The sequence below is a fragment of the Capra hircus genome, chromosome 23 (assembly GCF_001704415.2).
Source record: "Capra hircus breed San Clemente chromosome 23, ASM170441v1, whole genome shotgun sequence".
NCBI lineage: Eukaryota > Metazoa > Chordata > Mammalia > Artiodactyla > Bovidae > Capra > Capra hircus.
Window position 1 is genome coordinate 32,657,266 of NC_030830.1, and position 22,897 is coordinate 32,680,162.

General features: G+C 46.5%; 1 protein-coding gene across 7 annotated transcripts in view; it reads left to right on the top strand.

Moving 5' to 3' along the window:
- TRERF1 (transcriptional regulating factor 1) overlaps positions 3,448-22,897 on the top strand; it is a 204,792-nt gene continuing 185,342 nt past the window's right edge. For 5 of the 7 annotated variants that reach the window (XM_018039094.1, XM_018039088.1, XM_018039091.1 and 2 more), the window contains exons 1-2: positions 3,448-3,902; positions 4,330-4,414. The gene's annotated coding sequence lies outside the window, so the exon portion shown is untranslated. The remainder of the gene's footprint in view (positions 3,903-4,329; positions 4,415-22,897) is intronic. The other 2 variants (XM_018039089.1, XM_018039090.1) reach the window with 1 other exon arrangement.

The window sequence follows — 22,897 nt, forward strand, 5'->3', positions numbered from 1 at the left end:
ATTGGCAGGAGGATTCTTTACTGTTTGAGCTACCAGTGAAGCCCCGAAACACAACCAATGCCTGGAGGTGGCAGGGATCAAACCCGGGGCCTCATACATGCAAAGCATGTGCTCTGTGAGCTACACCCCCTTCCTGTCCCCTTACATTTTTTGCAGCCCTGGGAGGGCTTCTGTCATCTCAGGCAGGTTTTGCACCAGGATGGGACTATTTCAGCCTGACACTGATTTCAAAGATCCCAGGTAATATTTTAACCTTAGTCACCTTCCCTCTGACACTCATTCTAAGAGTCCAGAACCAGTGCTCCCAGATTTGGGGTTGTTGAGAGCTGAATCTGTTGGCTAACTAAATCCTTTGTAATGTGTATTGTCAGTGCATTTATAGGTGCTATCAGAGTTTACTAGGCCCTAGGCAGTTTTTGATGGTAAGACTCTGAGGCCCTGATTTTCTAGAGTCCTTGGGAAAGGAGGGTAAAAAACCCCACTCACAAGTAACCAAGAACTTGCCTAGACTCTGTTCTAAGGCCTTTACATGTACGAACTCATTAAAATTTCACAAAACACTATACTGCGGGTACCATTATTCTGATTTTACAGGCAAAAAACTGAACCAAGTGGGGTTAAGTAACTTGCCTAATAAGGTCAGAGCCTGCCCGGCTAACTACCCCTCTGTTGGCAGTGGGCTAAGCATGTAGGGGTCCTTGGAAGGTGACACAGGCATCCTAGGCTGTGCAGCAGCAATACTTTAGGTCCCCAATCCTTCCTTTTAGTTTAGGAGCAAGAAAGACCAGGGTGTCAATTTCCTCATTGACCGCAGGCAGGTTACTTACTCCCTTCAAGTCTCAGGTTCCTTATCTGCCCCAGGGAGGAGTTTTAGATTAAAAGACCTCTCCCTGCATTACAAGTGTGGGTGTGTGCTGGGGGGTGGGAGGTGGTGGGGCTGAGGTTTCTGGGCGGTACTGCGCTGCCTTTCCTAGATCTCTTGAGGAAACAGGGTGTTTTGAGGTTTTGTCCCCGTCAACTCCCACCCAAGAGGTCCGGTCCCCAGTCAGTGATGGCGCTCAAGCTTGGCTATTCCTCCTCCAGTTGGAAAAGGGCTGCTACTGCGGCCAGCTTCGGCCACAGCTCAGCTGCTGCGAGGTCGAGGGTGGGGTCTTTTCTCTCTGAGGGAGTTAGAGCTGAGAATGTATCCTTTGGAAGGCTTCTTGGAGGTAGTGACATTGAGTCGAGTCTGAAGGTCTAGCAGGAGTTAGTCAGAAGAGGTGGAGGGGGAAGGGTTACCCCCGCCCCCAGCCACAGAACAAAGAAGCACTACCCGGCTTACAGTAGAGGAGGAGGAGCCGTGAAAGTGGAGGTCTGTAGGGGCGAGATCGCGCGGGGGCTTCGGAGCTTTATTCTAAGAGCAACTGGGAGGGGGTTGAAGGAGTGTAGTCCGGAGTTGTAGGAAGACTCTTCTAGACACTTAGGAAGAATGGGTCGGAGGGGGGTCAGGAAGCCATCGCAGAAAGCAATCGGGTTGCAAGATGACCTACGACTGAGGAATCAGAATCTTTCTCAAACCCCACGACACTGTGCGCTGTCCCTCGACTTTCTTTGCTTCTGTGGAAGGGCTCCCTAAAAGGGTAGGGCACCGGCCAAAGGCTGATAGAGCGAAAAGAGCGCAGAGCCCCCTCTTCTTTCGGGGGCTCTCTGGTCCAGGTGCCCCAGAATTGATAGGGTTATGCGGGAGAACTCAACACTGCTGAAGATGGAGAACCGTTACCCCTCAAAATACACAAAACCTCGGCCGCTTTTGGCAGCAGCCTTCTCTGCCCATGACCTCATGCTTTAAGCTCCCATATAGCCTTCCCCCGCCCTGTCCACACCCGGCGCCCGAGTGGGGGTGGGGGTGGGGGACAGTGGCGAAGGGCCGGGGAGCGGGAGCACCTTATTTGTGCTGCCCGAAGATTTGGGGGAACGGGCGCAACGATTTTCCCATAGTGAAAAACGCATGGCTTAACTTTCTCCGGAGCAAAAAGCACTCGCAGTCTTGTGGGATCTCAACGAGAGCGATGCCCCCTACCCAGCTCGAGGTGGTCTGTACCACCCAACCATCTTTGGTTCACGTTCTCTTGAACCCGTGAAGCCTCCTGGAAAGGCTGGCGTCCCAGGATGGACCTAAAGGCCGGCTGCGCCTTTGAGGGACCAGGGGGCTGTCCGGCTCTCGCCCCCCTGGCGCCGCCGAGGTTTGAACCCTTGGCTCGCCTTTCAGCCCGCGCCCTGCCCCCTGCTCGCAGCTGCTCTCGGCTCGGGTGCAGCGGTTTCCCCCGCAGAGGAGGAGGAGACTGAGCGAGGAGCGGCTCCCGGCTCGGGTTTCCGCACCAATGCCGAGCAGCCCCGGGCGGCCCCCGGCGGCCGGCCCTCCTCCCCGGCACCACGTTCCACAGTCATGGCGCACGAGGAGGGGCGAGCGCGCGCCGCGGCGGCACCCGCGCCCCCTCCCCTCCTCTCCGCCGCCCGGTTCCGGCCCCTCTCCTAGGCAACCTCCCTCCCCGGCCTGCTGCGCAGCGGAGATGGAGACCCTTCCCCAGAGGGCTGCCGTTCCAGCGCCGACTGCAGCACCCCCTTCCCGCCCCCATAGGGGCGGAGGGATGGGAGCCGCGCGCTTCGCGAACCTCCAGCCCCTTCCCGGGAGCCTCAGCCCCTCTCCCAGCCCCATCGAGGCCGGGTGCAGTGGTGGGTAGGTGCAGACCGTCTCCTCGCAGCCCACCCAGACCTTGGCATCTCTGCAACGCCTTAAAAAATAAACAGAAAACCCAAACCCCAGTCGTTAGATTGCAAAGCGCGTTACAGTAACCGGGACGGCTACGCAGGAAACAATCCTGCACTGGTCCGGGTCTCGAGCGGCAGCTCCCCGGCCACGCCGCCTTCTCCCGGGCCTCGATTTTCCGGCCTCGTCGGAGACTCTGCCACACCCCGGGGCTGACAGGTCCCGCGCGGGGCAGCAACTTGGTCCGCGCCCCCTGCCCGATCCTCGTCCAGTCTCGCCAGCCTACAAAAGGTGCAACCTCACGCACAAGCAGAGCACACATAATAAGGTCGACAGCGCATCGCCGGGGAGGCTGCGAACAATGCGCCGGGCGGCCCGCGCCCGCCAGAGCGCGGCGCCCCGGGGGACAGGGGGCGCGGGCGGGGGCCGCGGCGGAGGACCCGCCGGCCGAGGCGCTGGACACCTTACTTCCTGCTTCCCCGCCCGCGGCCAGACCCAGCTCTGCGGAGGGATATCTCTCCCCTCCTCTGTCCCTCTCTCTCCCTTCCCCCGCCCCCCCCTCCTTTTTGCTTCTGCTTCCCCCCCCTCCACCACCCCACCCCGCCTTTCTCCTTTTGCAAGAAAATAATTTGACAGTCGATTTGCTGACAGGGGAGGAATTTGCATCCTGGATTAAAAAAAAAAAAAAAAAGGCCGAGAGGAGCTTGGGAACGGTTGCTAGGGGTGGGTAATGGGTGAAAAAAGGGGGGCGCCGGGGAGCGGATAAGGAGGGTTAAGGGAGGGGGCGAGGGTGGGGAGCAATGCAAAAGGTAAGGCCAGGTTACCGCGGCTCGGCCCCGAGTGGGCTGCGGCCGGGGGAGGGGCGAGAGATACATATGTATTTCTGTCTCCCTAGCACACCCCCTTCCCTCTAAGCGATGGCTGAGAGGCGGTGCATGCAGATGGGGAGTAAGTTTCCTGAAGGGGAGGGTGGATGCACGCGCGCGGCCCCGCGCTGCAAATTTCCACCGGGGAGGGAGAGTGGCTGGATGCGGAGAGTTTGGAGTTGCTTGCAGCGGAGGGCAGGAAGGGGAGCAGGGCCGGGAAAGGGGGCTGGCGGGCGCTATATCTGGGAGTAAGTTTCCAGGAACGGGAGAGCCTGCACGCTTGCTCGCTAGTAAGTTTCTGGCTGGGGAGGGCGCGTGGGGAGGAGAGGGAGGGGTGCATGTATACAGAAGGGGGGAGGGGGGGAGCAGATTTCCTGCGGGGAGGCTGAATGCATATGGAGAGTAGATTTCCTGAAGGGAGGGTGGAGGCGTAGACGGACCGAGTAAGTTTCTTGCTGGGGTGGTGGCGGAGCTGCTGGGTTGGTGCTTTGGAAACCCAGCGCTTCCTACCCGGGGTGGGGAAGCACGCTGTTGGGTGGCGGGGGGTGGGGTGGGGGGGCGAAGGGCCAGGTTCCCTGTTGGGGAGAGGGGCTTGCATCTGGGAGTATGTTTCCTGGCGGAGCGATATTTGTTTACAGGCTGAGGGCAGTACTGTAAGTGAGTAGCGCTTCGAGAAGGCGGCTCTGACATAAATTAATATTGAAATTACTCCATCAGCTCTGCTCGCCCCTCATCTCACCCCCCAGGCGAAGACTGGTCTTCTTGTCGGATTGCCCATGCACTTGTTGCAGAAACAGCCAAGGTAGGGAAGAAGCTTGTTAAGTTATATTTTAAAAAAAATTAGTTGGGGGATGCTCCGTGAGAAGACAGGGGAGGGGAAGGAAAAAGTGGGGGGATGGATTAGGAGACGTCTCCCCCCACTTTTTTACTTTCAGTATGTTCGCAGGGCCTCCTCTCTGCTTCCCTTCTTCCCTCTCCCCTCTCTGCACTGCACAGCATCCCAGCAAAGGGGGAGGGGTGAGGTGGGCACTGTAATTGGCAGCCCCAGCTTAAAGGGTGATGGTGGTGGTGAAGCTTGCAATTGAAGGTTGTGCTATTATAAGGCCTTCATTCTTCCAGCCAAGAAACCGCAGGACTCTAGGGATGTGCTTTTTGGGGTTTTTGACATGATGCGTATGTGTATGTATATGCTCCTGTGGGCTCTTCGGGGGCTGGGTACTCCCCAGAAGTTAAAGTGGCCACCCAGATGGGAGAAATGTATAAGGGAGTAAACCTACCCCTTCACTCCCCAACTTCACTTCGGGGAGGCTGAGAAGTTACTGCTGGTGGTCTAAAGAAATAGATATTTAAAAAACAGCACAAAACCACCCATTCACTGGCAGAGGCCAAGAGCACCTGGCGGGCAGCCTCTGGCCAGTACTGGGCTGGAGCATGTGCGCCTGCCATCCTTAGGTTAAAAGAAAATGACTTCTGGTTCCTCCGTGTGCCTTCGACTGGCCCGTTAGAGCCAGCTTTGTGGAAACTCTTCCCCACGCTAGACGAGGCTTTGGCAAGTGAACGTGTTGAAGCGGGTTGCTAACAGCATGGCCCCAGCTGTCTCCTGAAGTGCATGGAAGTGATGCTTAGGAATGACGGATCCAGGGATGGCTGAAGAGTTCTTTAAAAAATGCCGGCTGTTTGCACTTTTTAGCAGGCCATGGAGCAGAGTTTTACATTGAAAGAAAGGAGTTTTACATTGTCCCAACTGGTACCAACCTCCTGCATCACTTACTGTCTCAGGAAAGCAGTCTGGTGATGGAAAATGTGGTTTTGGTGCTCAGTGGAAGGATAACGAGGGGGAGTCGTCAGCGCTTAACTAGTTAACCTGCCCTCTTTGCTTCTCTGTGCCTCTTTTCTTGGTCCTCAGCCTACTGGTTTCTGCAGATGAGTTGTAGGTCTTTGGCTGCCAGCTACCTTTATTATGCTGGGAGCTTTATTTATTTCCTTATTATCCTTTAACTGGAGTATAATTGACTTGCAGCATTGTATTAGTTTTAGTTGAATAACATAGCAATTCAGTATTTTTATACATTATGAAATGATCACCACCATAAATATGCTAGGAATTTTAACTTGGTCAGGATAATTTTAGCATCAGGGATTCAAACCAAGACATGTTTAGAAGAGTCAGGGAGTAAACAGTAGGCAATGTGGTTAAATAAAGTTGGTTAAGCTTTCTGCAGTTCTGTAGACAAGCTCAATACTAGCAGGGAAAAAAAAAATCTGTTTTAAAAAAATGAGCTCTGTACATGTTACTGATGGAGAGTTTTTTTTTTTTCTTTCCTCCCTGTCATCAGATTTCCAGATTGAGAATTTGATATTTGGCAGCTTGAGAGTTGAGTTAGTTGGGAATTAAATATTATTGCCACTTATCAAGTGTTCCTAACTAGGCATTCGTTAAACAAATTAGCTATTATTTTTCCCCTGCTGAAAATCTGAGTCTGGTTGATGTATATGCTGGGAAGGTAAACAAAATCTTTATGTGTGTTTATCCCAGGGAAGGGGAATTATTTACATGTCTACCCTTGAAGCCAAGAGCAGTCATTCAGTGTTTTTTTTTTTAATTTATGAGATTTATTTTATTGTCTTGCTTTGGCCATTAATCAAGTCACAGGAGCTTTTTTTCCCTCTTCTGAGAATGTTCTTGTGGTAATAAAGGTTTGAAGGCCCATGAATCATAATTCATTCTTTTAAAAATATTGTCAGGATTTGATTTATAGGAATTGATACAGGCAGTGACACACCTCTTTGGGCTCCGCCCTTTTAGGCATGTCCATTTTCGCCAAAGAATTGTTTAAGAAGCCTGCTTGACATCTCAAAAAAAAGCGTTTCCCTTCTGCTTTAAGAGCACTGAGAAGATTAATTTTGCGGGTTCCATAGTAAGCATGGGTCTTTTCACAGCTTGGTAAGCAGGCTTCCACATAGCAGGCATGTGTTAATATCACATAGCGTTTATGTGAGCTTGCTGTGAAAACAGTTGTTCTATGAACTGTGTGGAAAGTACTCAGTTTTGCCTCTTTTAACCCACTTGGGCCTGTGGTTTTTGTTGAGGTAGGAGCTTTCATTGTAAAAGAGGCAATAGTCTGTAGTGTTCTTTGCTGCTTATATAATAAAATATGTGGTCACAGAAACAAGACTTAGTTAAAATTCTTTTTCTCCTGCTCTGATGGGTGGCTTGGTCCTAAGAATCAAAAGCATTGGTGTTTTTGAGGGAAGTATGAGAATTCTCTATAAAGCTGATTAATCAGGAAATGGTAAAATTGTCTTGTGTTCAGCCATTGGCTCAGTTTACAGTATCTGTAAAATGACAAGAACTTTTAAGGTGGTTTGATTCTTAGGCCAGGAGGACAGGGTCACTGGAAAGAAAAGTGGGGAGGTTATCAGCATCTAACCATTTCTGGGCTTCAGAATTTTTATCTTAAAAATGCGTGGTTTGATCCGTGAGTTGCATCCGTCTCTGAAATTCTGTGACTCGGTCTTGTGGAGAGAAGTCTCAAGAGATCTCCACAGTCCGTCTCTTCCTGGGCCAACGGCCAGATTGCCTCATGGACTTGGGCGTTGATTAACTTCTCTTTTTGTCTTCTCCTGGAGAGAGTGGATTTATACCTTGGCATTCCAAAAAGGACTCTTGAATGGCCCGGTAATCTTGACTGTCAAATGCAAGGAAATACTTTGTCTTAGGGGGAAAAAAGTGCTGGGGGCGGCGGTGGGGGTGGGGGAAGTGCATTTCCCAATTATATGTGCTAATAAAGAGTGGGGCATTAATCCCAGACACCGAAAATAATTTCGGTTCATCTTGGAAGTTTTCCCCTCCAGCCAACTGGTTCAGCTGCCTAATTATGCCTGGTCAGATCTAAGGTTAATTGAGCTGTTATTCCCAGGCAGCAGGGGGAGGTAGTCCTGGGAGGAGTGGGAGACCAGAACACCCAGTGTGGCTTTACCCACTTTCTGTGGAGAATTCACAAGTGGGTAATTGGGATTTGGTCATCTATTTGTGATAAGGTTCATATTAATGATATTGTATTACAGTCCCTTCTGTAATAACATATATTTTACCACAGGCACTCTTGAGGGGGAAAAGCTCTTGATGTTTTTATTGACTTTGAGCATTGACATGAGAAGTAAGGATCCAGACAAGTGGTTCAGACCTCAGGCAGTAGAGATGGGTGTTGACTGTCCTGCTCTAAAAACAGTTGAATTCAGCTCATTTTATTTATGACCTCATGAAACTGTGATTTAGGGAGGAGAATCAGCTGGAATCTCATGGATTAATAATATTTCTGAATTTGCATGTCAGAGGGGAACCAATGAAATAAAGGGGGGACTAAAACTTAGTTGATTTCTTTTGTGGGGAGGGGGAGACTAGAGCAACTGGAGATATTGGTGTGTTTTTCAGCTAGGGTGCTGTGGCATATTAAAGAATAATATAGTCCTGGTTATGTAAGTTTGATTCCATGGCTCTCTTAATAAACTTTTCCTCTGGGTTAAAGAAAATACGCAACAAAAAACTTCCAGGATTTTGTCTAAAAACGTTTAAGTTCTCAAGGCAGCTGCTTGTAGAGACTTCTGGTAAATTTGAGTTTACTGAAGAAACATGATTTTTGGTTTTTCCTCATGGAAGACAAGCTGGGGATGAGTGGTATATACTGAGCTATTGGTTTAGTAACACTTAAAAAAAATTTTTTTTTTTGGTTAGAGAAGAAGGGGAAAAAGAACCTGTGCGCTTAAATGGCTGGAGGTTAACAGTTATTTTCATGCTGTAACCGGATCTGGTTTATTCATGCGTACATTTGGGAGCTCCTTATTGAGCACCTACTGTTTCCTAAGCACCGTGTTACTGCTCTGGGTATATACTGATAATTAAAAGAGACATTATCATCTTCCTCTACGCATCCCCTACCCTACCACTTACTCTACAGTCCAGAGAGGAGGCAGACATGTAAAGAAATTTATCTTGCAAAATGCCATAAGTGCTCAGATGAAACCACAGAGGGCAGTGACCTGGACTTACTTAAGGTAGCCTCAAAAAGCTTCTCTGGGGATTGGGAATGGAGGAAGACAGGGAGCATCAGGCAGGGTGAGGAAGTCTATGTGGAAGAACTTGGTACGGGGGTGGGGGTGGGACTAAGAAGAGGCAAGGTGGATAAGGGGGAGGGGGAGAGGGCATTTGAGATGATCCTGCAGAATTCCAGGCCTTGGAAAGGTCTGGGTTTCATTGAAGGGCAGTGGGAAGTCACTGAAAGTTTGTAATGGGAAGTGACACCCCCTAACTTATGTTTAAAGGGGATGGTATTGGTCGAGAGGGCAGGTGTGGAATTAGGGAGCACAGTAAAAGGCACTTGGAGCAGGCCAGGTTGGGGAGGTGACAGGAGTTGAATGCAGGGGAGCAGGTGGGTGTGAGACACATATTAAAGGTAGAATGGGCAGGGTTTGCTGATGGATCTGGTGGAGGGTGAGGAGGAGGTTTCTGATGGGGGCAGTTGCATACACACAGGTGGTGCTCTTTGCTTAGATGCGGGCAAGGGAGAGTCCCAGGGAGGAGACTCAAGCGATTTCACTTTGGGCACTGCCAAGTGTGAGATGCCTGTTAGATTCAAGATGGAGATGTTAAGCTTGCAGTCTGTTATAGCATCCAGCCCCAGAGGAATGGCCAGGCAGGAGATCAAAATGTGTGAACCATCAGCCAAAGGGTGGTATTTAAATCCAGGAGACTGGATGAGGTGCTATAAGGAGTCTATTGAGAGAGAAGAAAAGGCTGTGTGTATGTGTGTGTGTGTTTGGGCCAGGAGTGTGTTAAATGTTTCATGAATTTAAGGCCAGAAACGTCACCACTAGATTTGGCAAAATGGAAGCCACTGGCGACTTTGCAAAGAACAGTTTGAGTGGAGTGATGGGTTAGGTGGGAGCAAAATTGGAGGAGGTTGGGAGGGGACTAGGAGGTGAAGAACCCCAGAATAGCATGTGTAGACAACTCTTGGGCAAAGTTTGACTGTGAAAGAGGGGCAGAGAAATGGAGGGGGAGCTGGGAGGAAGGGTTTGCAGGTGCTGCTTGCCTATGTGTGTGATGATGGGAAAGATCAGGGAGAGGGAGGGATTGATCTTGAGCAATGGGTGGGGTCAGCCTGAGCAAAAGTCCTTGAGAAAGTTGGTGGGGAAGATCTGGCCTTGGTGGGAGGAGGGAGGGACACTTCCTTCATGATGACCGGGAGGGAAGATCCAGAAAAGAGGGAAGGTGGCAGTGAGGGAAAGCTGAGGAGCTGCTGGGGCAGCTGCGTGCTCTGTCTTCTCCAGGCTGAGGTCCCACTCCCCTTGGGCAGGGGTTTTGAGGTCGGGCTTTGACACCAGCCAGAGACGACAAGGGTTAAGACTGCATCAGAAAATTGTACTGCGTTTTTTTCTGAACATTTGACTGCATTACGGAGCAGTACAGAGGAAAGAAAGGATTCTTTCGCTTGGGGAAAAGAGTCTTCAGTTAAAGTAATTTGAGCTTCGCGTTAGACTGATTTGAAAATTATAATTGGGAAAAGACATCTGAGCTTTGCAGCCCTATTCAAAAGTTGGTGGGCACTGGTGTCATACGTTTGGAGCAAGAAAAAATAAAAGGCGAAAGGGCTGTTTCTTCTTCAGGGGCCCATAAACAAAAATTTGCCATAGACTGCGCCGGTGGCCCCATTGATGGGGTCTGTCTGGCAGGTGAGTGCGCGAGCAGAGAGTCAGCAGATCTGGGTTGGGGGTCCAGCCCTGTCGTGTGGCTCTGGACAAGTCAGCCTCCGAATCTGTCTCCGCATCTGTAAGAAGAAGGTGATACCATCTGCCGCCTCTTCTGTGAGAGTTGTGAGGATGGAATCAGATAATGTACGCAAAGTGCAATGTAAACTGTAAGCCGTGTGGCACATGGGCGGCAGTGAGGTGCGGTGATCTTCAGCCGGATCTCTTTTTAGATGTGAAACCTGACAACCAATGAGCAACTTCCCTCGGTTCCCCGGAGCTTCTGCTGAAACCCCCCCTCCCGGTGCACTGTGTCCACTCTCACTCTTGCTCCCTGCTGGGAGCCGCTTTCTGTTTGGGGTTTTCAAGTCCTCTGTGATTTCTTTCAGTGAAACTGCTCTTAGTGCTGGAAAGCTGGCATCAGCAGGGCTGGCTGTGAAATGCCAGTCTTTATAGGTTCACGGTCTGATTCCATATATAAAATTTGAGACCTGCCCACTCAGAGGGCCAAATGCACTTGTTTTGTGAAGTTGGTGCAAGGGAACCTTGAACCCACGGAAGAACGCCAACAGTGGTCCAGTGGTCTTAGCAGTGATTCATTCACCTTCTGAATTTGTTTTGCAAATGAGGACTGTTCCATAAAGCTGAGTCTACCTGAAAACAGCCCTTAGCACTCAGTCTTACTGTGTATGCTGGAAAGTCGTTTCTAGTTTTAAAAAGTAACTGGTGCTTCTTACTAATCAGACCCCTGGCCTCTGCCTCAGAGGTTGAGGCTTTATTTATATATTTTAGAATTAATTTTTACTATGAAAACACTTTAACGCACACAAAAGCAGACAGCCTAGTATAATGAACTCCACTGTACCCATCTCCTAGATTCAGAAGTTAGTGAGATTTTGCACACCTGTGGATAAAGGGACTTCTTCCTGTATTTGTAAAATAAACACGAGTTGTCAGTTATGAGAGATCAGTAGAACCGATATCAGTTTGGTTTCATAGAGAGGGAAAATAATCAACGAGAAATCAGAGAGAGAGAGGAAATGGATGACGTCATTGTAATAACTAGTGTTTACCTAGCATGTTATAGGTCCAGAGCCTCTTTTTTTTAACTGTCTTGCAGCAACCATAGGGGGTAGCTTTTATTTAATTTTACAGCTGAGGAAAGTGAGGCTAAAGAAGTAGAATTGAAAAAAATATAAATAAGTGATTAACCGGGAGTCACATGTCCAAAGCCACAGCATCCAAAGCCCTAGTTTAATGCCAGAATTTGAATGGTCTCCAAATTTTGTGTACCCTCAAACAGATAATGCTATATAGTATTCAATAAGAGGTGTGGTACAGAATAAACGCTAAGGATCCTGGAAACCAAGAAGATCCTCTGGGAATTTGGGGGTTAGAACTCCAAGGGCCTTAGCTGGAAATATTCAGATGACTTAAGCATGTTTTGGGCATTACATTTTTCAAAAAATTCAATCGTCTGGCTCGTGCTGTAGCACACAGCTTTAAGCCTGCTTCGTGATGAAAGCCAAAAAACTTGACTTTAACAGATCTAGTGGCTATTCTTCATCGACTTCCTACTTTTAGCCCTGGCCCCGCTATGGGGCCCCTCCGTGGTCATTTCTATAATAGAGATCTTGACCTTCAGTCTGAAGGCTCTGCCTTTGAACAACTGGGCCTAGAGCAGGTTGCTACCTGGGGAGGCTTCCTGAGGGCCCCCAGGGTTTCTTTGTCTTAACAGAGGCTGTAACAGAGGCTGTCCTGAGAGCCAGTCCTCGTCTTTGGGAGGATCTCCAGTCCCACTTCTTTAAAAGCTTTTTAAAAAAGGAAAAGAAAAAAATAATGGAGTCAATACCCAAGGAGTTTTAGTAGGAGGGTTGTTTGAGTCCCCTCTGTTGTCATCACAATGGGAGATACCCAACTCCCTTAAAATTCAACTGAAGGCTCCCCATAATGAGCTGATTTTCAAGTGCTGGGACGTGTCCACTTCTGTGTTTTAATTGGGGGAACACACGTGAGCTGAGGGGTTTTCAAGGGGAGCCAGGGTAGGTAAGGACATTTGGTGGCCTCTTTCCTTTTGAAGGGTCTGAGCTTCTTTAGAGACCAGCATGGAATTCAGACAGTTTCACAGTGCAGCTCCTCGTTCGTGAAGTCTTTCTTGAGGGCTCCATGTGCCTGGTCCTGGGCCAAACTGTGGGGTGGGCTGCGGGGGTCGGGGAGGGGGTATACCCTCGGGCCCCTGCAGCCCTTGGCTTGCAGGACTGTTGTCGTCTTGACCACTTGGCATATCTTTCACTCCTTCTAGACTGCCCTGGGGAGGCCAGAACTGGGTCACCACTCAATTCTGCACCCCCAGCACCTAGCACAGAGCCTGGCGCTGGTTAATACAGTACAGTGTAAATGCTTCCAGCTGCTTTGTTGCTTCGGTTTTGCCTCTCTGGTTCTCTCCCCATCGGTTCTTGGTGGAGGGAGAAATCCCGGCTTCTACACCACCAGGGTCAGCTCTTGCAGCCACTGAAGGAGACCAGACCAGAGAAATGTTTGCTTCCCCCTTGCCTTTCTGGCCTGGCAGGCTTTAGTGGGATGGTTTAACTGAGCTCTCAAATGCAAATGTGGCCCCATCCCCCCACCTCTTTTAATAAGTGACATTTTGTTAAATCAGTTATTCAAGGCCTTATCTATATTTCTGTCTGTGCTGGCTTAGTCAAAATAGGAAAGAGTGAATATTAGATTTCTTTACCACCTCGCCCCCCCTCCCTTTGGAGCAACTCTAGGTAAGATTTCTGATAGGGGAGGGGTGCTGTGTCCTTGAAGAAGTAAATGCTGCCTGCAGAAAAAATGTGGAGGGCTTTGACTTGTAGCGAATGCTGTTTTTCAGCAGCTGTGATTTTTCCATTTTTCTTTTTCTTTCTGTTTTGATTAGTGGAACTCATTGTGCTCCGGGGTTGGGATTGCGGTGGGGGAGGGCACAGAGGGAGCGACATTTACTGGGAGAGCTGGAGTTGGGGAGGAGGAAGGAGAGAGAAGGGATTTATTGAAAATATATGTCTACTTCTGCTATGATAAAGCAGGAGGCATGTAAAAATGCAACGGGGAAATCATTATTGTGGTAATGTAGGCAGAGCTCCGCTTTCTCATTAATGGAGCTTAGCCCACGTGGAAGAGGGGGCTGCCGGGCTGCTTTGAGAGTTGGGGTATTCAATAATAGCAGAAACTCAGGGGATTGTCCCCATCCCCCCCCACCCCCTCCAGCTGGTTTCTCCTTTTCTTTCTCCAATCAGTTTGTAACCTTTTCCAAGCGGCTTGTTGGATTTCACGGTCTCCGTCCTCACCCCTGCCACCCCAAAATGCTGTGAGGACTGTTTAATTTTTAAAGTTAGAGGGAATTAAAATAAATTTTCTCCTGGGAACTTGAGGAGATTTTTGGCAACTGTGTTGTGAGTCAGAGATTGGATTATATCCCTTGCATCTGGGGGAGCATCGTGAAGAGCCAATTGAGAGGCTCAGGAACTGCACATGCCATAGGGAACCCAAGTGAGGGTTCCACATCACTTTAGGAGTGGTAGCTATTGCTTATAGAGAGCTTACAGTGTGTCTCGTTTATAGTGTACCCTGTGCTTATAGAGAGCTGACCGTGTAGAGTGTCAGGCATTTCATCCACACAGTTGTAAGAAGCAGACATGATGCCTATTTTACACTCAAAGAAACTGAGGCTCAGTAATTCATTTAAGGACATTCAGGGGCTATGTTGCCCAGTTGGTCTCCAGACCTATGACTGACTCCAAAGACTGGCTCCTGATCGCTAGGCCATGCTGCCTTTAAAATGTGGCTCATCACTGTCCTTGTACAGGCCTCTAGATTTTAGGAATTTGGGGAAAATAGAGCCACCACGAGGCATGCTGATGGTCAGTAAGGGTAAAGTGCTCAGGGTGATAATGAGAGCTGGTGCCCTCTTGGACAGACCTGGCATTCTAAGAAAGGTCAAGTTAGGGGCTCACGTCTTTGTTAGAAGAGGTGAATGCCCCACTCCTCCTCCGCCAATACCTGCCAGGCTATGGTCCCTTTGTTGATAACTCACTTGTTCATCAGGCATTTATTGATTATCTCCCATGTGCTGGGATTGTTCCAGTGCCTGGATATACTAGAACAAGTCAGAGAAGGTGCTCAAAGTCTCGTGGAGGACTGTTAGGAGAGCATCTATAGAACATAGAAGTATGATGATACGCAGTGATGCCTCCCTAGAAAAAGACGAAACTTCAGAAATAGTAAGTAGGAGGGAAGTCTTCAGAGAGAGGTGGTATGTGGGTGGGTTGTGTGGGTTCAAGGGGTGCTTACAGCTCGACCAGAGGGAGGGGACTGCTGACAGCCTGATTAGTATAGGAAGCCACATACAGTCTGGCCTTACTGCAGTACCACTTCTATTTCGAGGCTTACCCATCTAACTTCATTTTACATCACCCTTCGTTGAATGCTCTGCAACTGTGCCGTCCAGCATGGTCGCCATTAGCTATTTGTGTCCAGTTAAATTTAAATTAATTTTAAAATAAATAAAATTTAAAATTCAGTCCACCAGTTGCACTAGCCATATGTCAAGCGCTCAGTGGCCACCCACGGCTAGTGCCTGCCATATTGGAAAGCATCGATGTAGGACATTTCTGCTAGTGGAGAAGTTCTGTCAGGAGAGTGCTGTCAAACTTTGTTATGAGGCTTTTTCTAGCAGGGAATGTTCTTTCCATTGCCCCTCACCTGGCTCACTCCCACTTCCTCCAGAGGCATTTCCTAAACACCCTGAACAGGCAGGACTTCTGTCTCCCTGTCTGTCTGGATTGCAGCACTCCCCTCATGTATCTGTCTCCCCAGCATGACTTTCAGCTTCTTCAAGGCATGAACTGGGTCTTGTTCGTCTGTGTCTTGTCTTGAATATCACTGTATACCTAGCCCCCAGCTGGGGCCTGGCACATAGGAAGTTAATGACATTGCAGGTGAAGGGGCTGGAGGAATAAGCAAAGGATTGGGCAGGGGGGGACTCGGTGCCATGGTCTGGAGCTTGATCTTGACCCTCGGCAGTGGAGAGGTGACTGAAGGATTTGGGGCATGAGTGGAATGGGGCCACATCAGATTTATGTATTAGAAAAATTACCCTGAGAGGTGTGGAGGATAGGCTGGCTCTGTTGAGCCTACAGGCCGAGAGAGAGCAGTTAGGAAAATGTTGGAAGCACAGACGTAAGAGGGCTAAGGGTCTGGACTTGTGGGCTCTGGCAGTGGTACTGAAATTAGCATTGCCATCTTGCCAAGTCAGGGCCTTCTACCATTTCTTTCTTCATTTTATTTATTTTTAAAGTTTTTTTTTTATTTAAATTTTTGAATGTGGACGATTTTTAAAGTCTTTGTTGAATTTGTTACAGAGTTGTTTCTGTTTTATCTTTTGGTTTTCTGGGCATGGAGGCTGGTGGGATCTTAGCTCTCTGACCAGGGATTGAACCCACACCCCCTGCATTGAAAGGCAAAGTCTTAACCCCTGGACCATTAGAGAAGTGGTCGCTCTCCATTTGAGATGCTCTTTTCCATTTCTAAGGGAAACTGCAAGAAGAATTCTTCTTCTGGTTCATTGCAGCCCTTTTGCTTTTGAGGCCCCCTGCCATGTACTGGGACCTGCCCCCACTCCCGTCCACCCTCTGCTTGGTTGGTGGCTGTCCTCTTTCCCCCTCCTCTGCCGCCCTACGCCCGCCTATTCGTGTCCCTCCAGGGAACGTCTCACTCTGGGTCATCCCAAGCTGCAGTTTGTGATCAAATCTGAGTAGAAGTGCAGGGCACCGAGGCTGGGATTTCAGCCTTCTGTTTTTGCAGACTTGTGCCAGGTTCTTCTCTGAGGACACTTTTGGGGACTTAAATTGAAGAAACCTGTGTAGAGAGTTTTGAAAAGGAGCCTGGGATGTAACTGAGGTCAGTCCAGTCTCTGAGATAGTTAGGAGGGAACCAGGATGGTAGGTTTTAGAGAAGCATAAGAGGATTCTTTTCTTTCAGTAGATGAGGCTATATACTCTGGCTGTGGTGACCTCACATTGTGCACGTTTGGGGGCAGGATGCATTTCAGAGTGTAACAGCTCCCTAATAAGTGCAAATACACGCCACCAGTTTACATGTATTACCTTATTTAAGGCTCAAAGCAACTCTCTGAGAAAGGCGTTATTATCTCTTTCATACAAGTGAGGGAATGGAGGTACCAAGGGATGTAGTGACTGGGCTTGAACATGCTCTCAGCTCTGCCCCAATTGTTCTACATGATTTTGAGGGATGGTTGGTGGACAGACCTTTGACCAGAGCTGGAGTGGTGTTCATGACCTTGGGAAAGTCACTTCACCTTCCTTAACCTCCATTTCCTGAGATAGTCACATCTACTTGGTAGGGCCATTGGGAAGATTAACAGCAGAATATATGTAAAAATCAGCACCTCAGCAGCCAGAGGGTAACCTGTATTTGTGGAATAGATGTCCACAGTCTAGGCTCGTCCCTCTTCTGTGATCAGAATGTCATGGCTCAGATTGGAGAAGACATGATTCAGGAATTTCTCTGGTGGTCCAGTGGTGAAGACTCCAAGCTTCCGTTGCAGGGGGCATGTGTTCGATCCTTAGTTGGGGCACTAAGATCCTGCACCCTGCAAGGGCCAAAAAAAAAAAAGATGATTCAAAGCTTTGTTAGAGCTAAGACATTTTCACTGAAATTGTGTAAATGGTAAATGAAAAGAGTTCATAAGACTTTGTTTTGGAGAAGGAGGGTGTAAATGGTACATAGTGATCATAGGCAATTCAGAAAATATCGGCAGGTCTAAGGAAGAAAATAAAAATTGTCGTTAAGTTCTCTTTAATTCGTTCTTATTAACATTTTAGTAATTTCCATCCAGTATTTTCTTTTTAGTGTAGTCTATTGACTAAGAGTATATTAAGAGTATAAGTTCTTAATATAAGTTCAAACTCGGACTGCCTGGGTTTGAATCCAGGATCCCTCAGTTACTGGAAATAATAACAACTTGTTAGGACTGGTTGAGATGAGATGAGATGAGATGGTATGTGTAAAACATTTGGGGTTGTGCCTGGCAAAGAGTAAATTCTCAAGAAGCATTAGCTATGATATTGTGCTTTAAAAGTAGTATTGTATATTAAAATCTAGCTCATTAAATATTTTAATGAGCATGGAATTGGGAAATATTTTTATTCTGAAATACTTGTTTAGTATCCTCTTATTTGGATTCTGTGTTCAGTATATATTTATGTAGCACATACTGTATACCAGGCATTGGGTCCCCTGGCTTATAGTCATTTTTATTAGAGATTTACCTTACTTCTCATTTGTTATTAGGTATTACCAATATTGTTTATTGTATTATTAATTTATCATTTATTATACAATAAATAGTGCTTTGATGAACATAGATCATGGAACATAGATATACATAGATCTTTGATCACATCTTGGATTGTTTTCTTTGGCTAAATTCCTGGAAAGGAGAATTACTGTGTTAAGGAGAGTGGGTGCTTTTTAATGTTCTTGATAATATTTCCTAATTGTTCTTCACACAATTATAAAATTAATTTTCATTCCTACTACCAGCATACGAGAGTATGCTACATCCCCTCCACCCTAATATTACTGTTTTTCAAAAAATGGTCATTCTTGTGCAACATGAATTATTCTGTAAACAATATGTATTCCTTCTCTGGGGCTCAGTTTTTTCCTTGCTGCAAAGTGGAGTACAATTGCCTCTTGCTTGATGACTGTTACTTGTTAATTTAGCAGGCTCTTTGGATTTCTGTTATGGAAGATCAAACAGATGACCTGAATTATTCTCAGAAGTGAAGTGAGAATTTCCTCATGCTTATTGAGAAGGACTTAGGTGTGCTCTCTTTCACCAAACCTAGCATGAGTGAGGAGTCATTCCGTGCCCAGGACACAGGATATGTCAGCTAGTTGGTCAGTGGACGAGCAGCATTCTTAGAATAAATGTTGCTAATAATTGACTGCAGAAATACAGGAACTTGGTCCAATTTTCTAGGAATTTGTTCTTTTTAAATCTTTATAAGAAAACGAAGGCCACTTTTACCCCTTGTAAGTATAAGAAAATACTGTCTAGTGTTGTATGAAACTAGATATTGAGGGAAAAAGTTGTTCTACTGAAAATGCCACAAAGTATGAAGAAAATGAAAACCAGTCCTCATTCCATCATCTAGGTAGAACCTCATTCCATCATCTAGGTAGAACCTCATTCCATCATCTAGGTAGAACCTCTGTTTTAAAAAGTGGTGTTTTTTTCCTAGTTTTTTTTTTTTTTTTCCAATAGATATACCTTTGCACAGTTGAATGCTTTGTCTGTGACTTTGTATTTTTTTTTTTTTAAGAATCTACCCTGAAGTGATCATTTCACCATTTTCTGGGCATTGCAAGCTCTTTAGAACACTTTGACTCTTAGACCTTCTTCATATTCCTTTTGAAGTCTTGTTGTGATTTTAATTCTCCCAAGACTTTTATCCTATAAATTATTGTAGTATAATATAAAACATAATTAAAATAGAAAATAAATATATTTATATTTTAAAATAAAATAAATACATTTATCAAAAATAAAATAAATATATTTATATTCAAATATAAATTTAGGTCAAATAGATATATTTTAATATATATTTAAATTAAATATATAACTATTTTATTTATAAAATAATATAAAATTATCATAAGAATTTAATCCCGTAAGACATTGTTTTTAAAAGTCAACAGTGTTTTAGATTAATTCACATATTTCCTCTTTTTGGTGTTCTTCATTTCTCCCTGTGAAGACGTATACATGCTTTCCTTGCAGATTCATTTTCTTCTATTTGGAGAACTCCCCCTTGTTGTGTGTATATGTATGTGTATGCAGGTGTCAGGGTTCTCTCAGCCTTTGGTTGTCTGAAAGTGTCATTTTTGCCTTTATATTTGGAGGATATTTTCACCAGGTATAGAATTAGTCCTTTTAAGATATCATTCCATTGCCTTCTGCCTTTCTTCATTTCTGTTAAGATGTCATCTGTCAGTTTTATTGTGATTCCTTTGAAATTAACATATTTCCCCCCACCTTTGGCACTGTGTTTTTAGCAGTTTTACTATGATGTGCATAAAAGTATGGTACTCTTTGTATGTGAGCCCTGTGGAGTTTGGAGAGCTTCTAGAATTCTGGGCTGGTGTTTTTTTGGTCAGTTTTAGAAAAGTCTTGGGCAGTTCTTCAAATATTACTTTGCCCCACTATTTCTCTCATTTTCTCAGACCTCTGTGCTTGTGTTGGACCATTTCCTGGTATCCTGCATGTCCCGTGAGCTTGTTTTTGTTTTCTCTGTGCTATAATATGAATATTTTTTCCTACTGTTTTATCTTCTAATTCACCCACTATCTCTTCTATTGTTTCTTTTTTGCCATAAAACTCATCTATTTACTTCTTAAGTTTGTTTTTATTGTTGGAAATATTTGATTTATGATAAAATACCTCTTTATTTTTAATGATTGTGTTTTTCTTTTGGTTTGGGCCTTTTCCTGACATGCTTGGTCACTTTTGTCTGAATGTTGGGCATTTTACATGGAAAATATAGAGGCTCAGGCTGTATCACCTTGATTCATTTAAGCTTGGTATTTCTGATTTGCCCTTACTTGTAAGGTGGGTATTTATTAGGGTCCCTTTTTCTTCATAGGCCCTGATCTCCAGATTTTGTCTTCCTGCCCCTCCCTGTGAAACTACTAAAATCTCTACCTACCTTTTAAGTCTTTTAATAGCTTCTTCTTTTTAAAAAATTAATTAGGCTACGTCAGGTCTTATTGCGTCACGCGGGCTCTTTCTTTACGGTGCGTGGACTCTCTAGCTGTGCATGTGGGCTTTCTAGTTATGATACATAGCTGAAACCAACCCCCCACCCACCCCTGGGGCTCAGTAATTGTGGCTCAGAGCTTAGTTGCTCCGTGGCATGTGGGATCTTAGTTCCCAGACCAGGGATTGAACCTGTGCCCTCTGAATTGCAAGGTGGATTCTTAACCACTGGACCCCATTAATAGCTTGTTGTTGCTAGGTTCCCAGAGTCTAGCCTTGTACACACATTGGGTTAGGTGTCAGCCAACGCCTTGAGGGGAAACTGCTGCTGAATATTGGGCTCACTTATGTGTGTTCTTTTTGTCTGGGATCTCAAATCCTGGCTGTTGTCGTGGCCCTGAACTCCCAATTTCTGTCTTCTCAGTCCAAGGAGGAAGCTGCTGCAAGCTTCAATTTGCTGCCTTCTCTTTCACCTTACTGTTCCTTCTACCAAATCGGCAAATGTCCTACGGGGAAGCATTAATACTAATATGCATCTCAGAAGCTTCCCTTTCCTCTAAGAGCTTGGCTTCTTACATCCTAGCTGCCTCGTTGTACTCCTGTGTCACACCAGCCAACAGTTGTTATTATTGTTATTGTTTTGTATTTTATTTTCCTTTCATGGTTGTTCTATACAGGACAGTTTACTGGAAGTTATGTCATAATGGAGGCTTCTCAGGTGGCTCAGTGGTAAAGAATCCACCTGCATATGCAAGAGAAAAGGAGATGCAGGTTCCATCGCTGTGTCAGGAAGATCCCCTGGAAGAGGACATGGCAACCCACTCCAGTATTCTTGTCTGGGAAATCCCATGGACAGAGGAGCTGGCGGGCTACAGTCCATGGGGTCGCAGTGTCAAACACGACTGAGTGACTGAGCGTGCACACAGACACATGTCATAATAGCTGAAAGCGAAGGTTAATTTTTGTATCCTTTATTATTTGACATTATGAGTATTTTCCATGTCTTTAAAAAAATCTTCATTAGGAAATTTTTAATATCTGCACAGAACCCCTTCTTTTATAATCTGCTTGACCATTCTATTGTCAGATACTTAGGTCATTTCCCATTAAGCTCTTATATAAGTAATGGTGCAATCTTTGTGCCGTAATACTGTATTACTATTTTAAAAGTATGGAATGGGAATGATCAGAGTTGAAAGTATTATCAGTATTGATTGTTTTCATGCATATGCCAGGTACGGAAATAAAACTGTAGTCTTCTTCTCTCTCAGATGTTTTAGAGAGAAGCTATCCTTTTTTAAAACACGTGTTTTGCCTTCCTTCTTTTTTTTTGACTGTGCTGCACTGCTTGTGGGATCTTAGTTCCCCTACCCGGGATTGAACCCAGGCCCTTGGCAGTGAAAGTGTGGAGTCCTAACCACTGGGTAGCCAGGGAGGTCCCTTCTTTAAAAATATTCCTGTAGTGCTTACCATGTGCCAACATTCTTTTACATGCTTTAATATAATATTAACTTTAGTTTTCCTAATAGCCATAGGACCATAATGGAACTAATAATAATGGGGAATCTGGGACAAGAGAGGATAGGTAGCTCGCCCAAGTTCACAAGATGACTCGTCCAAGGCCGCGCACTCTTCAGTGGCAGAGCTGGACCGTGCATTCTGGCTCCAGAGCTGGTGCTTTTAGCCACCACACTGTACCACCTTGAGCTAATTGTTGTAATTTATTATTTCCTTTCTACCAACGTTGGCCTTTTTCCAGGGCTTCCCCAGCCTTTTCTTAATTAGCCATTTATTTTTTTCTCCCGTGTGGTAGCTGGGGGATGAGTGTGAATGTGGGGACAGTTTGGGGACAGAAGTGACTCCTGGAACTCGGGCTTTGTGATGGCCGCTCACTTTGTAGATGGGCTGGTTGAGGTTACCCAGTGGCCTGTAGTGAATCTTTTGGGGATCTGGTGTGGATTCAGTGACAAGGGAGTCTCCTTTTTTAATTAATTAATTTATTGTTTTATTGTTGGCTGTGCTGGGTCTTCGTGGCTGTGTGTGAGCTTTCTCTAGTTGTCGCAAGCATGGGCTACTCTCCAGTTGTGATGCGCGGACTTCTCACTGCTGTGGCTTTTCCTATTGCAGAGCACGGGCTCCCGAGTTGTGGCGCACAGGCTTTGTTGCTCCATGGCACGTGGGCTCTTCCCAGATCAGGGATTGAATGCAGTTCAAATGCAACGTCCCCTGCCATGGCAGGTGGATTCTTGACCACTGAGCGTCCAGGAAAGTCCCTACAAGGGAGTTTCTGCTTCCACCTGTTGGGCTAGTGTTTGCTGGGTCTTTGCAGGTTAGAGAGTAAGAGTAAAGGACTGTCTCTTCCTTGCCTGAATATCAGAATATAGAGTAAAAACGTATAAAGAGAGGGCTCCCAACTGGTGGGAATGTCAGGGCGGCCGCAGGGCAGCAGGGATTGGAAAACTTAAGCACTGGTGCTGTGGACGTAATAAACTGGATGGAGTAGATGAAGGATAAGGGACCTTAGGAGCAGCTGGACTCCTGTTCCTTTGTCTTTGAGCCTCTCTTTGGAACTTCGTGTCCATTCCCTCGTGTATCTTCTTTCTCCTTGTCTCTCTCTGTTTGTCATTGGGTTTTCCTGGTCCCATTCCCCTCCCTTCCCTTCCCACTCTCCTTCCCTTTGGGTCTAATACTGATTTGAGGGAGAGGTAGGGG